Here is a 23,004-nt window from a genome sequence, read left to right as displayed (position 1 = left end):
TCAACCTCCAATCGCTCTCCAGCTTTTGCCATAGTTGCCTTGTCTACCAGCTCAATAAAATATTGCAATTTTAGTATCGACACTTGCTTATATAATTCTATCCTCAGACCTCTTTCAAACAGTCTTACCTTCTTCGTCTCACCTGGAATAATGTATGGGGCGAAATGAGATAATTCAATGAACCTCGCCGCGTACTACTGCACTGTCTACGGTCCCCACTTCAGATTTAGGAACTCCTCTATCTTGGTTTCTCTAGATGAGGCTAGAAAGTATTTGTTGAAAAATACTTCCTTAAATCGATCCCATGTCATCTCTATATGCACTGTCCTCCACTTCTCAAGGAGTTTCACTATCGTCCACCATCTTTTGGCCTCTCCTATTAGTTTATATGTAGCAAACAACACCCTCTACTCCTCAGTACACTGCAGCACTGCAAACACTTTTTCAATCTCCTGCATCCAATTTTCAGTGATTGCAAGATCAGTTCCTCCGGAGAAAGTCGGAGGATTCATCTTAATAAAATTCTTAATCAAACTACTGTGGCCTGCAAACGGATCACCCTGGTCTCTGGAGTTCTTAGCAATTTCAGCCATAACTTGCTGAGCTACACTGCGCAGTACTGCGTCTGAATTGCCACCCACAGCGCCTGAGGGCCCAGCACCCTCATTACCACTAGCATGGGCGCTACTACCTCCAGGGTTCATCTTGAAAAGACAATAAACTTAGCTTAGGACCCTATTACCATAACATATCATCTAACCAGTATATTATATCCTTAACTGATTCATCATCCCTGATCTTAATTCAAGGTTCAATCTTGCAACCTAGATACCCAACCCAATAATAGTTTACTATGACTTTCCTAAAATCGTCACCCCAAGAAAGACACACAAATCATCACGGAAGTCCTGCATCTAGACGACAAAACCAGATCTCAAATTCCTTTATCCTAAACTCTAGTATTGTTACCGTTGCATTCTAGAGTCTACAGAACCTAGCATCCTAGGCTTTGATACCAAACTGTAACGACCTACTTAATTTACTACATAATCAATGACATTAAATGCCTTAATACCAATAACTAATGATACAACAAATTCGACCCGAACCTGTGGGTAATGGGGACACACCTATCATACACAGCGGACACCTAAGCAATAGTAAATATAAATTTCATTCACCCAACCATAGAATACAATACCAAAGTTACTCACATTCCACCATATTTTTCCAAAAACACCAAAAGATAAAACTAGGATCTTACATAAAAACCCTACTAACCCTAGTTCAAAAATCATTCCTTTAGCAGGATAGAACAATTGCCTCAATGGCGCGGGGCTTGGTTTGCCTGTCTTTCTGGGTTCCTTGAAATGGTTTAAACTAGGGCGAGACATCTCTCAATATGGGAAATAAACTAAATATAGTTGTGTGGCATTCTATAATAAATATACAATACATATTACATACCTAAAAACACTGATAATATCATAACTGAATAAACATACAATTTCATAGTTATACTAAATCATACTGTATCTTACTGTTCATAAAATCATCTGATATAACTAGTGGTACCAAAATATACCCAGGATGAATAGCTAGTTGGTGTCATGTATATGCAGCCCAAAGGCGGGACCCGACAATGGCTGGCCAACCACTGCAGAGTCAAAAATGTCTGTAAGTGCGATGGGACCGCCACACCCTGGTCTGGACTGCCAGGTGGACATCTACAATTCTACACTGAAAGCCACATCGACTATCCATCTCACACCCCCTCTACTAGCAGGGGTAGTTAGCACAAGTCTGAACTGAATTGAACTATATAGCTATGGTACCGTGCTCCTGAAAACTGATTTTAACTATCATCCGGGTTCTGATAACATATAGTACATAATTATACACTGTTTTAACATAAATAGATTGATAGCACTTCTTGAATTCTATCATAACATAAATAATCACGGCCTTGCACCGGATAACATACATAATTGTGGCCTTGCGCTGGCTATCAATCACGACCTTGCACCGAACATATCATAGATACTAATCTGAGCATATGTACTGTTTATCATATATTCTAAAATCATGATTTCCTGTATTATCATGTTATTCCTGAAAATAACTATAAACATGCTTTTTCTGTAAATTTGACTTAACATAATACAATATACATGAAATAATATTCATGCCACACAAACTGAATAAAACATGAAATCTGTTCTAGAATTACATTTTCTGACATTTTACACTAAAAACATATTCCCATGTAACAATAGTATTTTTCCAAATATATATAAATATATATTTTCCCAAATATACTCATACATAATACATGCTTTCTGAAAATTAATCTGCTATTAAATAATAATAATTTTTATAAAAAATTACTACTTTAGTTTACTCCCTTACCTGACTACTGGTAAGCCCCTAAAACGACTAGTCCTGCACCCATAGGGTTCCCCATTCAATACCCTGAAAACAACATTGGCCCGAACAAAACTTCAGTATTTCTTCAAATGCTACCTTTTCTATAATTGTAGGAAAGCCAAATACTAAACATAAAGCCTTACCCTGAACTTGGGATAAAATCCAAATTAGCCCCACTAATGATCGCAGACTTGAAGAGAACTTCCCCAGGAGTAGCGTGGTGGCTTCAGATCGTTGATCCGGCAAAGAACGGACCCAAAATCTTAGAGAGAATGAGAAAAATGCATTTTAAAGAGAGAAACAACGTTTTGCATGCAAGTTTTACGTTGAAACCCGAGTTTAGGGCTATTTATACACTTGCCCTCATCAACGAGACACGTCACTTTGTTGACGAGGATATGAAGGGAGTTCGTCAACGAACGTATATTCCTCGTCGACAAAATTTAGAACTAAAAATAGCCCCTCGGTAACTTCTGTTCGACGGGACGCATGTCCACGTCGACGATCCCATCAAGCATGTTCGTCAACAAGACCTTGTTGCATTCCAATTACAATTTATTTTTCTCCCCTCCCCCTATTATTTAATTAATATAATTCACCGGGTCTCTACATATTTCATATAACATTTTCATTTCAGCGCATTTCTTATATAACATGCATCTCATACTTATAACATAATTCCACATAGAATTCTATTTACTCATGCCACACTATTTAGCAGTAAAATTCATATATATTCTCTACAAAATAAGCCAACTTACATTTAACATTCATATACTGGAAATATAACTTTAATTTCTTACATAATTTTCCTGAAAAATATTTCACTTTCATCAGTCCATTTTCACATATACATAACTAATAAAACAACCCTAGGTTCAGAAATCATAATTTAAACGGTTGGCATTTTCAACTCATAAGAAAACGTATACATATACATAAATTATCCATTATTTTATCTGTTTAATTCATAAAATCCTGATTTAATATATATTCCCCCTTACCTGGTTTCCTAAACTGCGCTAACAGGGACCTCGAAAAAATGTCTACGGCTTCACCCGAACCCTGATTCAATAATCCTAATTCAATTAAATTAACCCTAAATAAAATATTATTTTAACATTTCCTAGACCCATAAATTCCAAATAAATAATTAAACTCTCAAATATAACCAATTTACTTAATTCCCCAAATCCCACTCGCTTTGGAGTGGTGCCTAGGAAATCCAAATTGAAAATTTATTTCGGCCAAAATGACGATAATTGAGACTAAGACCCTGTGGTGGTGTTCGATCGTTGATTTGACTGAAGATCTAAGGAGAAATTGAGTAAAAAGTGAGGGTTTACCTTACCCCGGGAGAGATACTTATGCCACTTCCACGATAAATCCGCTCCTGTAAAAATGTCGATGGCGAAATTAGGAATCCAACGGTACCTTCCGTTTTTCGATCGTCGAATATTGGCCAAGAAAATGAGGAGAGAGAGGAGGAGGATGGAGGGGAGAACTAAGATTTGGAGAGGCGTGAGAAGCTGGAGGAATAAAGAGAAATCGCTACTCTCTATAATTTTTTTTTGTTGCTTTCCAATTCAATTCACCTTACAGGTTAAGCTTTGTATATATATATAACTTATATTAAATTAATATTTTATACATATATATATTCCAATTAATTTTTTTTATTATTCCTTTTATTTGTTTATTCAATTAATAATAATAATAATATATTTATTTATCAATATATTTTAATTTAATTTAATTTTTTTTTCCAGATCTTTATAGAAATAGTGGGCTTCATCGACGAATGCCCTGTTTTCATCGACAAAGGTCCTTTAGTGGTTCATCAATGAAGTTCAGGCATTGTTGACGAAGAGATCCCGAGGATTAGGGTTCGTCGACGAAGTCCTTCTTTTGTCGACAAATGTTCCTCGATAACTCGTCGACGAAGACATCATTTCGTCGATGAGGTTGACCGAGTCAACGACTTATAAAGAGGAATTTTCATTTCTTATTCATTAAGCAACCTAAATTCCTCACTTTCTCTCTCTAAAAACGGCACTCCTCACCTTCTCTCTTCGATATCTTACCGTTCGTTGCCTAATTCGACGATCGGAAGCAACTACGAGGATCTAGGAAAAATTCTCTACAAGTCTAACGGAGTGGATTTTCGAACGGGGTCTTTCCAGACATCACCCCAAAGTTGAGGTAAGGGTAGAAATGAGTTCTCAGGCTAGTATATGATAATTTAAATGGGGTGTATGGGCTTGGAGATGTTTAATAGTTGTTGATTTGGGGTTTGGGTTGGTAAACTAGGGTTTTGAATCAGGGTTCAGGTGAGCGCTGTAGGCATCGTTTTGGGGTCCCTACTGAAGTAGTTCAGGAAACCGAGTAAAGGGAATAGATTAAGCTAGTAGATTTGTAAATTTCATCGGTTAAAATGGAAATTATTTGTGTATTTATGTGAATATCCTGCGAGTATTGAAAGCCAACCGTTTGAACTGTAATTTTGAGCCTAGGGCTATAGTTATTATTTGCGAAAATGGAATGATTAAAGCAATGGATTTTTGGGAAGTTGTGGAGATAATTTGATGTGTATTTTCAGTAAAAAGGATGATGAACATAGGTGGACTTATTATTTTTGATGATATATATTTATGCGTATTATTTAAAATGTGTGGCATGAGTAAAATGAATATACTGAGTGCAGTTGTGATATATGTATGACATGTTGGAAATAATGAAATGTATTGGGATTATATTGCATGTGTATTGTTTAATTAGAGTAGAATGTGATTGTTAAATTGCAATGTATGATTTGAGAACTCTGGTGGGCCATAGTTGGCACAGTACTGTTGCACATGATTTCTGCAGAGCTTAGTGCACCCACATGTCTTAGAGAGAGTGTAGAGATGGGATGGTCGATTGGGTTGAGAAGGGTAAAGTCCCTTATGGAGTCTAGACCAGTATGTGAACAACTAATCTGACTTACAAACTGAAGAGGTTGTTACTGATTTAACTCTAGTGGGCCAACCAGGGTTAAGTCTAGCCTATGGGCCACACAACTCGTCATGGGGGGAAGCATGACAGTGATTATCTATCTGGTAGTGAGTTTTAAATACATAATTATTTAATTTAATCAGTGAATAAAATGAGAATAGAATATATGAATGTAGACAGGAATACAGAGAAAGTGAAATGTGAATGTGAAATGTGGAAGTGAGATTTATCAGATGTGAAATACTGAGAAATGTGGGAACTGAGATCATGAAGAGACGATTGTAATAGAGATAACAAATTTAGAGTAAAGTGTAAATGTATTATATATTATAGTATTATATTTATTTGGGGTGAGGTAAGCTCTCCGCCTGAGGGCTTGCTGAGAAAGGCGAGTACCTTGATATGTATCATATGTAGCCATACCGGGTTGCATAACATATTAGGGCAGAGGGAAGCTACTTATATGGGTGGGTAATCTTCCATATTCTCAGGAACCTTCACTGATAAATAATTGTGTGAATGTGTGTGAATACGAGACAAACTATCCACCTGAGGGCTTACTAAGTAAGGTAAGTGCCCTGATCAGCATTAGTTGTAGCCATACCCGGTTACTTAAGGTATCAGAGCAGAGGGGTGCTAGTTGTATGGGTGGGTAATCACCTTAGTTCTTGGGAAACTCCCGTTAACAAAATACGTTGCATGTGAGTGAGTAAGGACAGAGAATGATTTCATAATTTTGAAATAATTTGTAAATGATGATTATATATTTTGTACACAAACCTCATGATAGTCACACACTGGTATTAATCTATTCCGTCTTACTGAGATGTGTCTCACTCGATATGAATTTTATCTTTTTCAAGACCTCCGTGTGATCGAGCTCAGTGAGCTCAAGGCTTGGTGTAGCATTTTTTAGAGAGAGAGAGGGTATAAACTTTTGTTATATTTTTGGGTTGCATTATATTTATGTTTTCTAAGTTGTATATTTTTGAATACTGGATGTTGGAGAATACCTTTTGAGATTATATATATGTAGAAACTCTAGTATATTATTGAGGAGTTGTTATTATTTCCACTGTGTAATTGAGGTTATGGTATCAGATATAGATGAATGGAACACGTGCCACTCGGGCCCCACTTGGCGGGTTCGGGGCGTCGCATAGATGACAATATTTTAGTAATGGAAGATGATATGGAATCTCTTACAACTTCAGTAACAATTAGTGAAAAAGAATGTTATGAAAAGAATTGTGTATGGAAAAAAGGAATAAACACCTTACATAAAAAGAATTTCAAAACAATATTAGAAATGATAGACCAAAATGACGATCCCACACAAAAACGTAACTGCCTTCATAAACTTAGATAAATGGTAGAGCAAGAAACTATCCAATGGGCATGACGTTCCATTCATATTGCCCAAAGTGGACCGTAAAAGCAGTTTATATTTGTCTTCTTTGACAATCTAAATTTGCCAGTAACCTGAATTTCAGGTCAAACTTGGAGAAGACTTTTGCCTTATAGACTCGCTTTAGCAAATCTAATTTATTTGGTATTAGATATCTTATCCATCTTCAGGCTTTGTTTAAGGGTTTATAATTTATTACTTGTTTAGGAGCTCCTCTTTTAAGTTTTGAGGCTTTTTGAACATAGAAGGTAGAACAACTCCATGGAAATTTTGACTTTCTAATAAGTTTTTGTTAAGGTCTTGAATTTCCTTTTTTAGTCTAAAACTTCTTTAGACCTTTGTATTGGTCTGGCTTTTGTTTGGATATTCTTTTTTGAGAAGCCTTTTTCGTAAGGTAAATTTATTATATATTTTTTCCTCTCCCAAAATACATTAGGGAGGTCAGAACATATTTCTCTACTCATTTGATTTTTAGTGGCTTCAACTTTGTTTTGGAAGCTTTTATCTGTGAGTTTTTGCTTAATCTTTTCATCGATCACTTCATCCTTTAAGAAATTCACTTGGTTCTTGAGTGTATTGATTTGTTCGTGTATTGGAGTGTGGGCAAATTTGAACAAACTGTCTTTACTTTCAAACTTAATTTTTTCTTGTGTTATTTAGAATGGCGTGAGAATATATAAGAATGGTAATCCTAAGGTTACAAGATGTGAGATTATCTCAATTAAAATAAAATTTGTCTTAAAACATACTCCTTCATTGCAGACTCTTGATATTGGTTTTTTATAATTTATTTAAATTTTTTGTTTATTTGTTCCATACAATGTTTTAATGGCTTTTTCAAAATATTTGGTCGAGATCAGTCCTTCTCTTGCTCTTGAGTCTATTAATGCGATAAATTTGTTAGAGAAATTAGATTCAATTTTGATTTCGACTTTAAAATAATATTTTTGGATTGTTATTTTATCCATAAGTTTTAAATATTCTTCTTCTCTTTCTTCCTTTTCTCTATATTCTTTTTCTTATTTATGTTCTTCAAGTTCAATGATTGAAAATTCTTTTGTATATTGTCGCTCTTGCATTTTAGAAGCTATTTTTTTAGTCTCTTTGTTTCCTACTTGATACCATTTATTTCGTTTTGCAGATCCTTGATAGTAGTTTGTTGGATTTGTTTTTAAACTTCTCCATTACTTTTTCTTCAAAGTTAGGGAGTTTAGAATTTTCTTTTTGGCTTATAGTTTCTTGTTCTATCATCTAAGTTTACGAAGTTATTTGTTTTTTTTTTTGTGAGATCATCAATTTAGTTTATCATTTCTAGTATTGTTCCATAATCCGTTTTATCTAAGATGTTTATTTCTTTTTTGCACATACATAATTCTTTTCCATAACATTCTTTTTCACTATCCCGAAGTTGTAAGAGATTCTATATAATCTTCTATTACTAAAAGATTGTTATCTGTGTCAAATTCTAATGGCTATGATTCACTGCAAAGTGTCACTATTAATTTGTCTTTTGTTTCGTGTTCTATATCGAGAAGATTTATTTTTTATTTTAATCTACATTTGTTGGCATAATGTCATTTTTCTATGCAAATATAACCTTAGTCATTTTTCTTGAATTTTTAGATTTTCTTTTGTAGCCAGTTGGTTCTTTTGTCTTATCCTTTGTCCTATACTTCTTATGTTTTTTGTAGTAATTTCTTTTAGAAAATTTGTATTTTTAACTATTTTCTTCTTCTTTGTTGCAAGTGTTCTAAGTTTTTCGAATCCAAATTGATCATACCAATTTTCTAAATCCTTTTTACTTGTCATTTTTTGTCTTTCCAGTTGATTTTTTGGTCTTAAATCATTACAAAGTTCTAATTTTGTCATGTTTATAACATGCGTTATTTCAATTAACATAATATTAATTGATCTATTAATTACAAATATTTGAAACTTTTTAATTATAAATATTAATTAGAAGGTATTAACTAAAAATGTTAACATGATCAATAACTATATATAATTTTTTATGTATCATAATATATTAATTATATGTTGAAATACAATGACATTATTCACACAATAATAATACATATTCACACAATATTTTAAAAAGTGAATATCCAATTGGTACTTATAATCAAGCTTCCTTTTTTTTTTTTTTTTTAATACATAATCAAATAGTGCTTATGACTTTTAGCACTTTTGTAATTCAATTCATATTATTAGTAATTTTTTAGAAAAAAAAATTTTACAAGTGGTTCCAAATGATCCCTTGATTATTTTTATAAAACACAACAAGAACGCAAAACCATTTCGAAAAATATAAAGAGATGTGAATTGATCTCATTGATACTGCTTCGAAAAAAGAAAAAATATTTTAATTATAATATAATTTGTAAAATTAATGGAATTTTAGGAAAAAAAAAAGAAAATAAAGTGTTGGTTGAAATATACAAATCATCGGTTTGAATAGGATTCATGTAACACCCCAACCTCGAGGGGCCTGAGATATTAACTTTTTACTACTAATTTACAGCGGAAGCAAAATAAACTCAATTGTTATTAAACCAGAGCACTAATTATCCATATTACAATCATTTATTTTAAAAGAAGAAAAATTACATAAACATAAATATCCGGCATCATACTAATATTTCTAAATAATCTTTATTTTTCTATCCCCATCCGCATGCTTGGTAAGCCTGATTTCCAACATGCTCTTCAGAGTTATCTGAAATAAAAATATGATTGGAGTGAGACGACGCTCAGTAAGTAAATAAGATTATTATTAGTGTGTGCCAAAAATGAGTTTTTTAAAAATTTCGTAAAACAATATTTAACATTATAACTTCAAAACTGTCTCTAGAATAAATATAAATTTAAAAATTTCTATATAAAACTTTTACCATCAACTATAACAGTAAAATTTTATAATCATATACTATAACTGTTAAATTAAACTTTTAACTTTAAAACCATATAAATATTTAATGATAAATATACATATACTTTTCCTTATACATTTTCTTTAAATCGTCATTTAAGCACTAAAATGATCATTTTCATGTAAACTTATACTTTTCCTTCAAATCATCAGTAACTTTGTACACATAATTAAATATGTATAAACATATATTGTAAAAACCACCCTTAGGCCTGTTTGCCGTAAGTCATGTTTACCCCCATGACTGGGTTGTGCGGTCCGAAGACTGGATTTAACTGGCTGGTCGACCAAACTAAATCAACATACGTAAACTTTAAGTGAAATTTTCCTTATTAAGTCCTGGTCCGGAACCAGGTGTGCACTCAGGAGAAATCCACTAACATAAATAACCACTCTGTAAACAGTGTGGGTGTACTCTGATCTGTATAAACTTTAAGCTGCGGTACCGAGCATCTGTAACTTTGAACTTTCGTTGTTATAAGGGATTTTAAAATCATCTTATTATAATTTATGGAATTTAAAATAATATCGTGAAAATCTCATTTTTACTCATATTTTCATAAAAAATGTAACGTAGAAATAAACTCACGCCACAATTTTTGTGTTAAAAATATATATAATTTTCTTTTTAAATAGAAATAAATGCTGAAAATTTATCCGAGGGGATTAGAACATTTCTTAACCCAAAAATAGATGCAAGTATATTAAAGATAGAATTAGTATAATTAAATACACGTAAAAATAAACTCATGGAAATTTTGTGGAACTAATTAACATAATTGAAATTTACTTATAAAATAAACTTGGGTATGAATTTTAAATAAAAAAAACTAACATAATCAAAATTTACTTACCTTCTTCCTTACGAACACTGTAACTATCTCTAAGAAATGAGATCGGAAAGAGTGGATAATTGAGAACTTACTCAAAAATTCTCTCTCTACCACAATTTCTTTTACTCACTAATTCTTCTCTTCCTTGGAAAATTGTTGTGAAAAATGAAGGTTGAGAGCTCCCTATTTATAGGAAAATTTTGGGGAAGAAATGAAATTTATAAAAGTGTGGGGAGATGGGTGAAATTATAATTTTTAAAAATTAAAGAATGGGCAAGGGATGGGCAAGGTATGGGTTAAGTATGGGATGGGGATGGAGGCCATGTGGGAGTGCTTGCCACCATTCCCATTAAATAAATTTTTAATTAATCACTTACCTAATTAATTAATCAATTAGTTAATTAATTATTTTATTATTTTATTATTTTTCTTAATCATTATTATCATTATTATTAATTTTGAACCATTTTTAGTATTTATTTATTTTATTATTTATTTTTGAATAAGAATTAAATTTGAATTTTGAAAACTCATGTGGGCCCCACATGATCTTGTGGGCCCCACACAACTTTGAGACCCAAATGGATCCTACGTAACTCGAATAACTCTCATATGATTTTATGCATCCTACATAACTTTGAGACTCATGTAAACCTCCATACGGTTTCGGGACTCATGTGGGCCCCACACAGTCTTGTGGGCCTCGCATAGGATATCTATATTATTATTATTTTATTATATATTTCTACAAATTATATCAGTCAAAACATTATTTTATATACTTATTTACGTATATAAACAGTGTCTTGTGACTCCGGGACTCATGTGGACCCCACATAGTCTTGTGGGCCCCACATTTGATACCTATATTATTATCATCTTATTATGTATTTCTACAAATTATGTCTGTCAAAACACTATTTTATGTATACATACTTATTTACGTGTACCAACAGTGTCTATCCTGTTTATCTTATGAAATTTCATTTTGACCAGGCCGACCTCCAGGGAGCGACTGAGCTGCAATGGTCTCTGAGCACTCGCTTAGACAAGGTCTTTCTTAGACATCAAACATGGAATCAAGGATCCTACAGAAAAAAACACTTCTGTATTGATATTAACTTAATGACCATTTTTATTATTTTATTATCATTGTGCTTTAATCGTATATTTATTTTTGAGTCATCACAATTCATATTTTCCATTTTCGTTTTTTTCAAAAATACTTACCCTATATTTGGTTTGGTACACTAAAATCGAACCTATTAAGAGTGTAATGGGATGAAAAATTATGTGATAAATTAATTTTTCGGAAAGACTAATTTCATTGCATTCTATTCTTGTCTACTAAACAAATCATTATAATAGTTTAGGCTTAATACCTATGAAAAAAATGACATATTTAATATGTAGGAATGAAATGGAATTGCCTCCACGGGCATGGTGCGGTGGAAAGGCATCAGCATGTAAAAAGGAGCATCGGGAGTTCAATTCTAGATAAATATACTGACGGAACCAACGGTACCTGTGGATGGTGAGAGTTTACTCCGTAAGCTAGCGGGGACCGTGGATGGTGAGAGTTCGCTCTGTGAGCTAGTGGGACCATGGATGGTGAGAGTTGTCTGTGAGTCAGCGGGAACTGTCGATGATAATGGAGATGTGTCCCGGGGATCGGGTTGACCGAATGTCTAACTAATGCACGGAAGTCATGCACACACCCAAACTTTACCTTGATCAGCGAGACCTGGGGGCGGAGGAGCTGATCCATATGTTTGGTGCCGCACTAGGGATTCCGAAGGGCTTGTTGGTGGTTGGAGTTCCTATGTAATAAAAAAATAATAAAACGAAATTGGGTAAAGATGAAACCGAATTTATCACTTAATTGCATTATGCATTTCATTCAAATTTAGAATTTCACTTGTGTTCTAATTTATTTCACTCCCAAATCTAATTTATTTCATTATTATCCCTGGCGCATATTCAACGCAAAATAAGGATTTCTTTCATGTAATATATTAGTGACTTTGCTTGAAAACTTTTGATTGGACCACGTCTCTTCTCCATCTCCCTCTAGTGGATATATTTTCTTATTTTTGGTTTGATTGCTTTAAAACAAGTGATGGTTCTAAGAAATAAGAGAAGACTTTAGGAGTGTTAGCTTAGACATGCATGCACCGATAAAAAAAAACAAAGCGCTGGGGCAGGCTGGCATATAATAATAATAATAATAATAATAATAATAACCTCTTCCGTTGAATTGTTTTTTTTTTTTAATTATTACTTTAATCATAAGTCATGCTTTTCAAATTCTATAGTTTTTTTTTTTTTTAATTTTAATCCATACGTTAAAATTTTAGTATTACCATGCATTTATAAAAAAAAAACCTCTTCTCCCAATTTTACTATTAGATTCTTTTTTTTTTTCCTTCTCAATCCCAATATTTCCTAATTTTTATTTACTCTATATTATGACGATGTTATCAAAATTCTTAAATTTCTTAAATATTAAATTCATCACTAGTAAATTTGCCGATATAAACTCATTTTCTTAGAAGGAATCTATCAATATGTTACCTTTAGTTATTTTTCTCACTTGGATAAAACTTTGTTTTTTTTTGTTACCGCAAGTGGAGTTTTCTTGGAACTCTCTGCTCTCAACTTTTAGGTTCATAAGTTTTAGTTTACATGTTTGTTACAATTTTTTTCCCTTTAAGTATGTCTTATGACTATTTCTTTTCATTCATGAATTCTTTATTAATTTTTTTTTTCTAATCATAAATATTTATTTATGCTGTAGACTTCGTACGTACTCATAGGCTATAGCCTTAAATGGCAACATACAAAGGTAAAGTCTACTTTTAAGTTATAAATTTTTATTTTTATAATTTGTTGCAGACAAAAATTGATCGAAAACCGTGGATGGATCTTTAACCTTGACCACTAGCAAAAAAATCAAATAGGAGAGGCTTGAAGGACTTAGGGTATACTTTGGAGGGTTACTTTGATGTCTAAGTTAGGGAATGTGAGAGGATAAGATTATTGCAACAGTAAGAAATGGATAAGAGTGAGATGTCTTACCTCTTCTCGGAGTGTCCCTTTAATAGTAGTGGGAGGCATAACTCTATTAAATTTGGTATTTATTGATCAATTATTTTGATGGTAGGGGGTTATATTTCTCATTAAAGATATTTATTGGGAAATAATAGGGGTGCCTTGATTTTTGTCTTCTATTAATGTACCATATTAATCTTGATTGCATCAGTTGCCCTCCCTTTACTCTTGAGTTTTTAATTATATTTTCTGTAACTCGAGATACCTAGGGATGCCTAATTGTGTGGACAATTTCAGCTCCACTCTAGTCATTTGAATAGTTTGGACTCGATTCAAGCTATTTAGGCTCATCCAGCTCAATCCAAGCCGTTTTTAATATGACTCGGCTTATCAAGCTGCTCTAGGTGTATCCGGTTTAATTTGAGTCGTTTTAGAAAATTCCAGGTTTATCGGAGTTGTTTTAGATAAGCTCGGCTCAATTTGAGCCACTATCGTGATCTATTGGCTCAATCAAGCCATTTTCAAGACAATGGACTCAATCCAACCCATTTTTGGGATGACTGGCTCAATCTGAGCTATTTTTTGGATGCTCAACTCAATTTGAGTTGTTCTTGAGACACTTGGCTAAATTTGATCCATTTTCGGTATATCAGCTAAATTTGAGTCATTTTTAGGATGACTGGCTCAATCCGAGTCATTTCTAAATTCTAGGCTCAATTCAAATTATTTTCTAGGCACTAGCTCAATTCGAGTTGTTCTTGGGAAACTCGGCAAAATCCGATTCATTTTTAGTTGATCGGCTCAATCTAAGTAGTTTTTGGGACACTCGGCTCAATCTGAGTAGCTTTTGAGACACTTGGCTCAATTCGAGCCATCGTCGGCTTATCGGCTCAATCTGAGCCATTTTCAACGAGTTTTGGCTTAATTCAAGCAATTTCCCCTTTTGTCAAGTTGTTTTGGCTTTAATTGATCCATTTACATTTTTTTAGCAACTTCTTGTCAAATAGGTAATTTCATTTGCTGAACAACTTTTTGTTGAGTAGTTATACTTTTATGCAAAGCAGCTCCTAGTAGTGGAGGTATTTTTTTGGCCGAATAGATCATTTTACGTGCTTAGTTGCTTTGATCAAGTGTGGACTTTTAGGCCCTATGAACTATGTTCATCCAATGAGCTTGTTTGGGTCTCATGAGCGGTGATCATCAGATTCGCTACTTTTGATAAGCTATGCTCACTTCTTGTTGCTCATGAGCGGTGCTCATCAGATGGGTCATTTTTGGTCAGTCATGCTCACTTGTTGTTGCCTCACAAGATGTGCTCATCAAGTGGGCATCTTTGAGCCTCATTAACGGTGCTCATTAAATGGGTCATTTTTGGTGAGTTGTGCTCGCTTCTTATTGCCTCATAAGTGGTGCTTGTCAGATATGCCATTTTTGGTGAGTTGTGTTCACTTCTTGTTACCTCATGAGTTGTGCTCATCAAGTGGACATCTTTGGGCCTCATTAACAATGGTTATCAGATGGGCCATTTTTTGTTAGTTGTGCTCACTTCTTGTTACCTTATGAGTTCTGTTCATTAAGTGGACATCTTCAAGCCTAATGAGCGGTACATGGGCCATTTTTGGTGAGCCGTGCTCACTCCTTGTTGCCTCATGAGTTATGCTCATCAAGTGGACATCTTCAGGCCTCATGAGCGATTCTCATCAAATAGGCCCTTTCCAAGTTAACATGTGTCCCAACAAAGCATCACAGTCCTTGCCATTTTTTTCCTTATAAATAGCTCTATTCCCTTCCTTATTCCTTACACTTGGAAAGAAGAGGTTTCCCTTGAGGTATGTTCTCTTATTCTCTCCTTTTTCTTTCTCTTTTTCTTTGAAGTATGCTTTTAATGTTTGAATCTTCGTTTGAATGTTCTTTGAATGTTTTTGGTTTTTTTTGCATATTCTTTAATTTTTTTTTCAAATATTCTTGATTATACTTCGAATGTTTTTGAATGTTCTTAGTTGTTCTTTGCATATTCTTTGAATGTTTTTCAAATATTTTTGATTATACTTCGAATGTTCTTCACGTGTTTTTGAATGTTCTTTGAAATTTTTCAAGAGTCTTATTTTTGATTCCTTCAACAAATAAAGATCTTAATTCTTTTGTTATTCTCTCTCTAGCAGCCTATTGTCCTTTGTAATAAAACCTTTTGAAGCTCAATCGATCTTCAATTGTAGTTAGTGTGAGAAATGCCAAGTCTTGCTTAAGTTAAGATGACCTGAGTTGTCTGCGTACCTTATATTTTATCGCAAACTCTATTCATCTTTGGCTACCCTCCAATCCTAAATAGACTTTTTGTTAGGTCTAGATGAGATTTGCTTATATGTTGATTATCTCAAAGCTAGGCTCAGGTTGCCCTTTCATTTCTTTATATCCAATGCTCTGCGGTTTTATAACTTGTCTCCTGGCCAATGGGCTCCCAACTCTTATCTAACCCTAGTTTGTTTTGTTGCTTTACTCATCCGTAAAGGTTACCAAACCTAGGTTAAGGTGCTAAGATCATGCTACTAGATGAGTCAACATTCTACTAAAAAGGAGGTATTCTATTTTAACTATTTTTCTGATTGCAAATTTTTTTCTCCTAACACTTCTTCAATTTATCAATGGAAGTCTAAGTTCTTCTTTGCTTTCGGGAAGCTAAATTTCTTTAGGCCTTTGACCTAGTCAATACCTATTGATCACCATATTTCCTTTCTTTCCTCTTAGTGCTTCATTTTTTCTTATGTTTTGTGCCATCGTTTAATATTCTAACTACTTATCATGCACAACTTTCCAACATTATTTGCCTCCCAGTTTGTAACCAATTGAGCAAGCTATTGTCAAGGAACTACGATAAGGAGCCAGCCAAGGAATTACTCCTTGTACTAAATTTAAGAAGGAGCAAAGTCTTGTTTGCTATGGGTTAAGCCCCATTTCCCTTCGTCCTACACCTTGAAGTGATGGTTGTTGAACTACTTCTTATGATCTGCCAATATAGTTTGAGGTATCCCATATTTGCACACAATTGAGGACAGGAGAAAGTTGATATACATTCAGTGATGTGGCATAATGCCTCAACTTCTACCCATTTTGTGAAGTAATTTATAGCATCCACTAATATTTTTTTTTGTCCAATAGCTTGAGGTAAGGGGCCCAATATGTCAATTCCACATTGTGCAAAAGGACATAAGCTAGTTAATAGAGAGAACACACAAGTTGGAGAATGGGGTACGTTGGAACACGTTTGGAATCTGTCACATTGTTTTACTAACTATAGTGCATCCCTTCTCAGGGTAAGCTGGTAATTCCCATGTCGTAGTGCCTTATGAGCTAGTGACCTTCCTCCTAAGTGATTTCCTCAAATTCCTTTGTGGATTTTTTTCAAGATGTAATTTGCTTCACTTTTATCCAAAAAAAGTAAGTATGGTAGAGTGAGGGATCGACTGTACAATTATTTATCTATTAGTGTGTACCTAGTTGCTTTTCTTTTGAGCTTTATATATTCTTTCCTATCCTCTAGTTGAAGGGACTTGCGGAATAGCCCTAAGATACGATTGTAGTGCATACAAATAACAAAAAAAAAAATAATCAAATCAAATCTTGCAATTCCTAATTACGTGATTAGGATTATACCTGTGAGATCAGTCTGGTTTGATCCCGAATCTGCAAGTACGAAAACAAGCTCTTCAAGACGATCAGGAATCTTCTATTGTATTTCTTGAACACGCCTTGCTCCTGAGAGAGTGGGCTTGTAAGCGGCTGCTAGGGTTTTCTTCTCTCAAAAAAACGTCTGCCTCTATGAGAGTTTTCTCGTCTCCCTAGTTGCTGAATGGAGCGTGTGTATATATAGGCTACAGTAGGGACCTATGGGCAAATATGACTAGGGCTTCCCACGTAATTAAAAATTCCTAATGCGACCCAAATTCATCCTTAATTACGTTAATTATAATTCATACCACTAATGAATTATAATTGCACTCCCTGTCATATTCGAAATTAAATTTCGAACTCCTATTATTAAATGCTTATTTATCTCTCTATGTAAAGATTACAGATACCCATCTATTAAATTAAATTACTAATAATTTATTTAGTTGACATATTAATTCCCTGAGACCTTCCACTTAACTTATTTGATGTGTTGGATTCAAAATCCACCCGCAGGATTTGACACAATCAAAACTTATAAGCTTCCTCAAGGGGGTATCATCAATCCCGATACCGGGACGTGGATTCCATCAATAATTAATGTTCACCATACACATAATGTCATCACCCAACTCACTGAGTATTTTGACCCATAAAGAATCTCATTCTTCTATGAATCAAAGTAATAAACACTATATGTACGTGTCCAATAATCATATCAAGATTAAGAGCATAAGAACTCATAATAACCATAAGGTATTAATTGTTTTATATAGTCAGTATAAAAACAATTACCCCAAGACGGTCCTGTTCAATACACTTAAAGTGTACTAGCACAAGGAGTTGGAGCTGTACCATTCCCAATAATTAAGACAGACGTATTAAAACCTTGTGCTACAGTCCTACCAATGGTGTGTCCAATTTCATTTAAGACTGTGAACAATAAACTTATGTTCTATAAGAACTGATAATCTAATTTTGTGTGTATAAGTCGTACTCTACACACTAGATCACCTACTGTATAGAATAAAAAACACACATGCATAATCATTAAATAAATAATGTTAGGGAAACATTGCTCACAAAGATTCTCATTAAAATGGAATAACTGAAGTTATTAATAATACTAAAATTGATTACATAAAGCATGTCTTTTAGTATAAATCCCTAACACTAATAACCACCTACCTCTAAGATATTTTATGATTGAAGTATTCCAATTTTCTTCTTCTGCTACTGTTGCTACAGTGCACTCTTCATAAGTAGGTTTTCTTAGTTGCTCTAAGTAGATTGCCCTTTCCCAATTTGGCTTTAAGAGGGTGTCAAATTTGTGTTCTCTATTCTAGAGATATGCTTAATGCTGAACTTTGAGAGTGCTTTTGTATACTCCCAACAATTTAGCCAAGTATTTTATCATCTTTGGCTCTCTAGTCTTGTGAATCACTCAATACCAACAATTTCTTTGCCCCAAGAGATGTAGAAAGATGCAGTCCTACCAGCAAAGCCTCGTATTCTGTATCATTTTTGGTTAGTGAACTCTAACCTTAATGCATACTATACTTCGATCCCATTGGGTGTTGTGAGAATTAACCCTATCTCCCCCAATGCTAGCTATTGGAGGATCCATCTACATTTGGCCTTGGCTTTTAATGGATATCAAACTCTTAAAGTTCAATTGACCATTTTATTATCTTTTTTGATAACTCTAGGAGCTGTAGGGTTTGTCTCAAAGACATTTTAGACAACACCGTGACTCTGTGGACTTGGAAATAGGGTCTTAGTTTCCTATTAGAAGATAAGACTGCTAAGGCAACTTTCTCATCGAAGGAAATTTTTATTTTTATAAATGATATTATATGAATTAAAAGTATTTGATTTAACATTTGTACATTCATATTAGATCATAAAAATGTTATCATCTTATTTTCCAAACATTAAACTATCACATTGTGTGCAGACTTGTGACAAGAGTGTATATCATATATTATTTCGATAATATATATATGACACAATGTGTTGTTGTGTATGTTAGATTAATGTGTTTACACAATTAAGAATGTGTGCATATAAATAATTAATATTGCAATAGTTAATCAAAACCATTACTATTTTTAATTATAATGTTATGATGTCATTTGTAAGAACCACTGCATATGGAATTTTACTTTGTTTCATTTTTAATTCCGTGAATAATTAAATAATTTAAAATCAAACAAAAAGGAAAGTGTATAAAATAATAATTTATTAAAAAATAATATCAGAAATAAAAAAATATTTTAGAAGATAGACACTATTCTATTATGTTATATCAAATGCATGTTTCAAGTTAGAAAAATGAGAAGTAAAATATTGGAGAAAATTTTATCACTTAAGTAATTAATAAATATTGAATGTCGACAAACAATAATAAAAATGATAAAAGAGGCAAAAAAGAAATTTTGATTGATATGAAAACAATGCAACATGATTGAAGAACTAAGTGCAGATGGAAGAATTTATAATAGTGTAAAGTATAATTTATAAAAAAAATTTTGTAATCTTCATTTTTATTACTAAAAAATTATAACAATATTTAATAAAAAAAAATTTCATTTTTTTTTTATAAAATTGTGATAATATATTAAGTTTATTTAATACTTTTAATATATATATATATATATATTTTAAATAATATTTTTTATTATAAACTTTTCACAAATTGCACAAGTTAATACCTAGTCTCTAATACTATAAAGGAGATTCTCCTTTTATATCTTCTTTTAAAAATGTCAAATTTATCTTTATAATTACCAACGATTATTCCAAAATACTCCTTTAACTACCCACAACTATTCCTAAATACTCTTATAATTATGTTAAATTTATCCCTAGAACTACTTATAATTATCCCAAAATACCTCTCTAACTATCTACAACTATCCAAAAATGCCTTTATACTATCTAATTTTTTTTTATTTTCTTTAATCTTATAAATAGGATTCTCCTTTTGGTATCTTTTTTTCAAAAATGTCAAATTTATCCCTATATAAACAATGATTATTTTAAAATACTCCTTTAATATCCACAATTATCTTAAAATACCCTTATAATTATGTCAAATTTATCCCTATAATTACCAATGATTATTATAAATTACTACAATTATCCTAAAATACCCTTATAATTATGTCAAATTTATCCCTATAATTACCAATGATTATTATAAATTACTCCTTTAACAATCCATAACTATCTTAAAACACCCTTATAATTATGGCAAATTTATCCTTATAACTACTTATAATTATTCCAAAATATCTCTGTAACTATCTACACCTATTTCAAAATACTGTTATGCTGTGTTTGGGAGGATGAATTTTAGGCCTTGGATTTAGTTTTATGTGGATTTGGATAAAATCCAATATAATTTTTTATTTGTTGTGATATGTGGCTTATATACTGAGTGGAATACATGCACAAAGAGAAAACATGGTGAAAACATAATGTTGGTGTTCGCTGAGGAAATTGTCGACGGTTGCCTTGTATCCGTCAACGGTTTGGTCTAGTTTTAGAGAGGTTTTGCTCTCGGTATTAAACCGTCAACGGTATGTCTACAAATCGTCGACGGTTTGGCTCGGGAACTAAGCACGGATTTTCAAATTTTGAATTGGGATGTTAAGTTAGTTGAGTTTTGAAGGGAGAGCCTTTGGGAACTTTATATATAAATTGTATATGTTGTATTTGTAATGTGGTTCATGTTTCTGGACACAAGATAGTAAGAAAAACATTGCCTATTGCTCCTGTGGATGTAGGCATTGCCGAACCACGTAATTCCTCGTGTTTTTGTCATTGCTTTCATTATAATCTACGTGATTGTTGTTTTATATTTTCACAGTTGAGTGTTGCGTTGTAAGATCTATTTATTCCGCTATGCAATTCGTTTTTCACAATGAATTGGTATCATAGCATTATTGTAATGGCCTTTGAAACTTCTTCTGCAAAGTTCAATGGTGTTAAATTTGATGGAACAAGAAACTTTCGTTTATGACAGAGAATGGTGAAGGATTTCTTAGTGCATTAAGGTATGGTGAAGGCTTTATACAGAATTCAACCCAAAAACATGGATGAAACAAGTTGGAATGAATTGGAAGTGAAGGCGATGTTGACTATTTGATTTTGTTTGGCTGATGACGTGTTGTATCACGTCATGGATGAGGATTCTCCAACAACAGTTTGATAGAAACTGGAAAGTTGGTATATATCTAAGTCTTTATCGAACAAGTTATTTCTTAAAAAAAAGTTATATTGACTTAAAATGGTTGAAGGTTTGGATTTGAACCAACATATTAATGCATTTAATCAAATTATAAGTTATTTAATGCGGGTTTATGTGAAATTCGAGGAAGATGTCAAGGCACTGATGCTATTAAATTCCCTACAAGCATCTCACTCGTATGAAAACTTGGTTATGACTCTAATGTGGGGTACAAAAAATCCTGAATTTGGAAAAGGTAACAAGTGCATTGTTGAGATTTTTCATCAAAGAAAGAAGGTCAGCGATGAAATTTCACATGGTGAAGGGCTTGTGGTAAAGAGTAACTAGGAACGTGGGAGAAGCAAGTCCCAGTACGGATCTCGGTTGCAATCTAGGAAGAAGAAGGACATAAGATGTTTTAAGTGCAGGAAAATTAGGTAAATAAAATCAGAGTGTCTAGAGTGGAAGAAAGGGAATGCTAAAAATCAAGAGGGTTTGTCAAAATCTACAAATATAGTGGAAGGAGACTCAGGGAGTAGTGATAGTGATATGTTATTTGTTTCATGCCTCACGAATTCTTGGATCCTAGATTCCGGATGTTCTTATCACATGACACCAAATAGAAATTGGTTTAACACCTATAGGTCAGTTAATTATAGTTATGTTCTAATGGGAAATGATGTTGTATGCAAAATAATTGGAATAGGAAATATCAAAATTAAGATGTATGATAGTGTTGTGAGAACTTTATATGATGTAAGGCATGTATCAGATCTACGGAAGAATGTGATTTTATTGAGCACTTTAGATTGTAACGAGTATAGTTACAAGTCTGAAAGTGGGATAATGAAAGTGTGCGAAGGCAACTTGATGGTGATGAAAGGGAAGAAGTTAGCGGGAAATATCTATGCACTACAGGGTATCACAGTTGTAGGTGGAGTTGCAGCTGTAGAATCTGAGTCAAATGTTATGTGACATATACAGTTAAGGCATATGGATGACTGCATTTATTTAGATGTTTGGGGACCGGTGATGATAGCATCATGGGGTGGACATATGTATTTCTTGGGTTTATCACAAAAGGTCTTGGTGTATTTAATGCGGCACAAGTCAAAGATGTTTGCCAAGTTTAACTAGTGGCTAAGGTGAAAAACCAGATTGGGAGAGAGATCTTCGGGTCAGACATTGGGACTGAGTATGTTGATTTTGTTCAAGGAGTTTTGTGAGCAGTATGGCGGGTTGTATGTAGGGCTTGCAAGGAACTTTTTGGTGAAGTCGCTGATTATGGCGCGTTTCTTGTTTAACCGATTGCTAAAGGTATCACTAGATGGAAGAGTTGCGCGAGAGGTGTGGATAGGTTATGTGGTAGACCACTCCAGTGTGAAAGTGTTTGGATGTCCAACCATGCACATTTCTAATGAGATGAGATCTAAACTTTGTGTAATGTCTGGACAATACATCA

The sequence above is a fragment of the Malania oleifera genome, chromosome 12, assembly GCF_029873635.1.
Source record: "Malania oleifera isolate guangnan ecotype guangnan chromosome 12, ASM2987363v1, whole genome shotgun sequence".
In the NCBI taxonomy this organism is placed as follows: Eukaryota; Viridiplantae; Streptophyta; class Magnoliopsida; order Santalales; family Ximeniaceae; genus Malania; species Malania oleifera.
The sequence above is the reverse complement of the archived record's forward strand: the minus strand, read 5'-3'. Positions refer to the sequence as shown.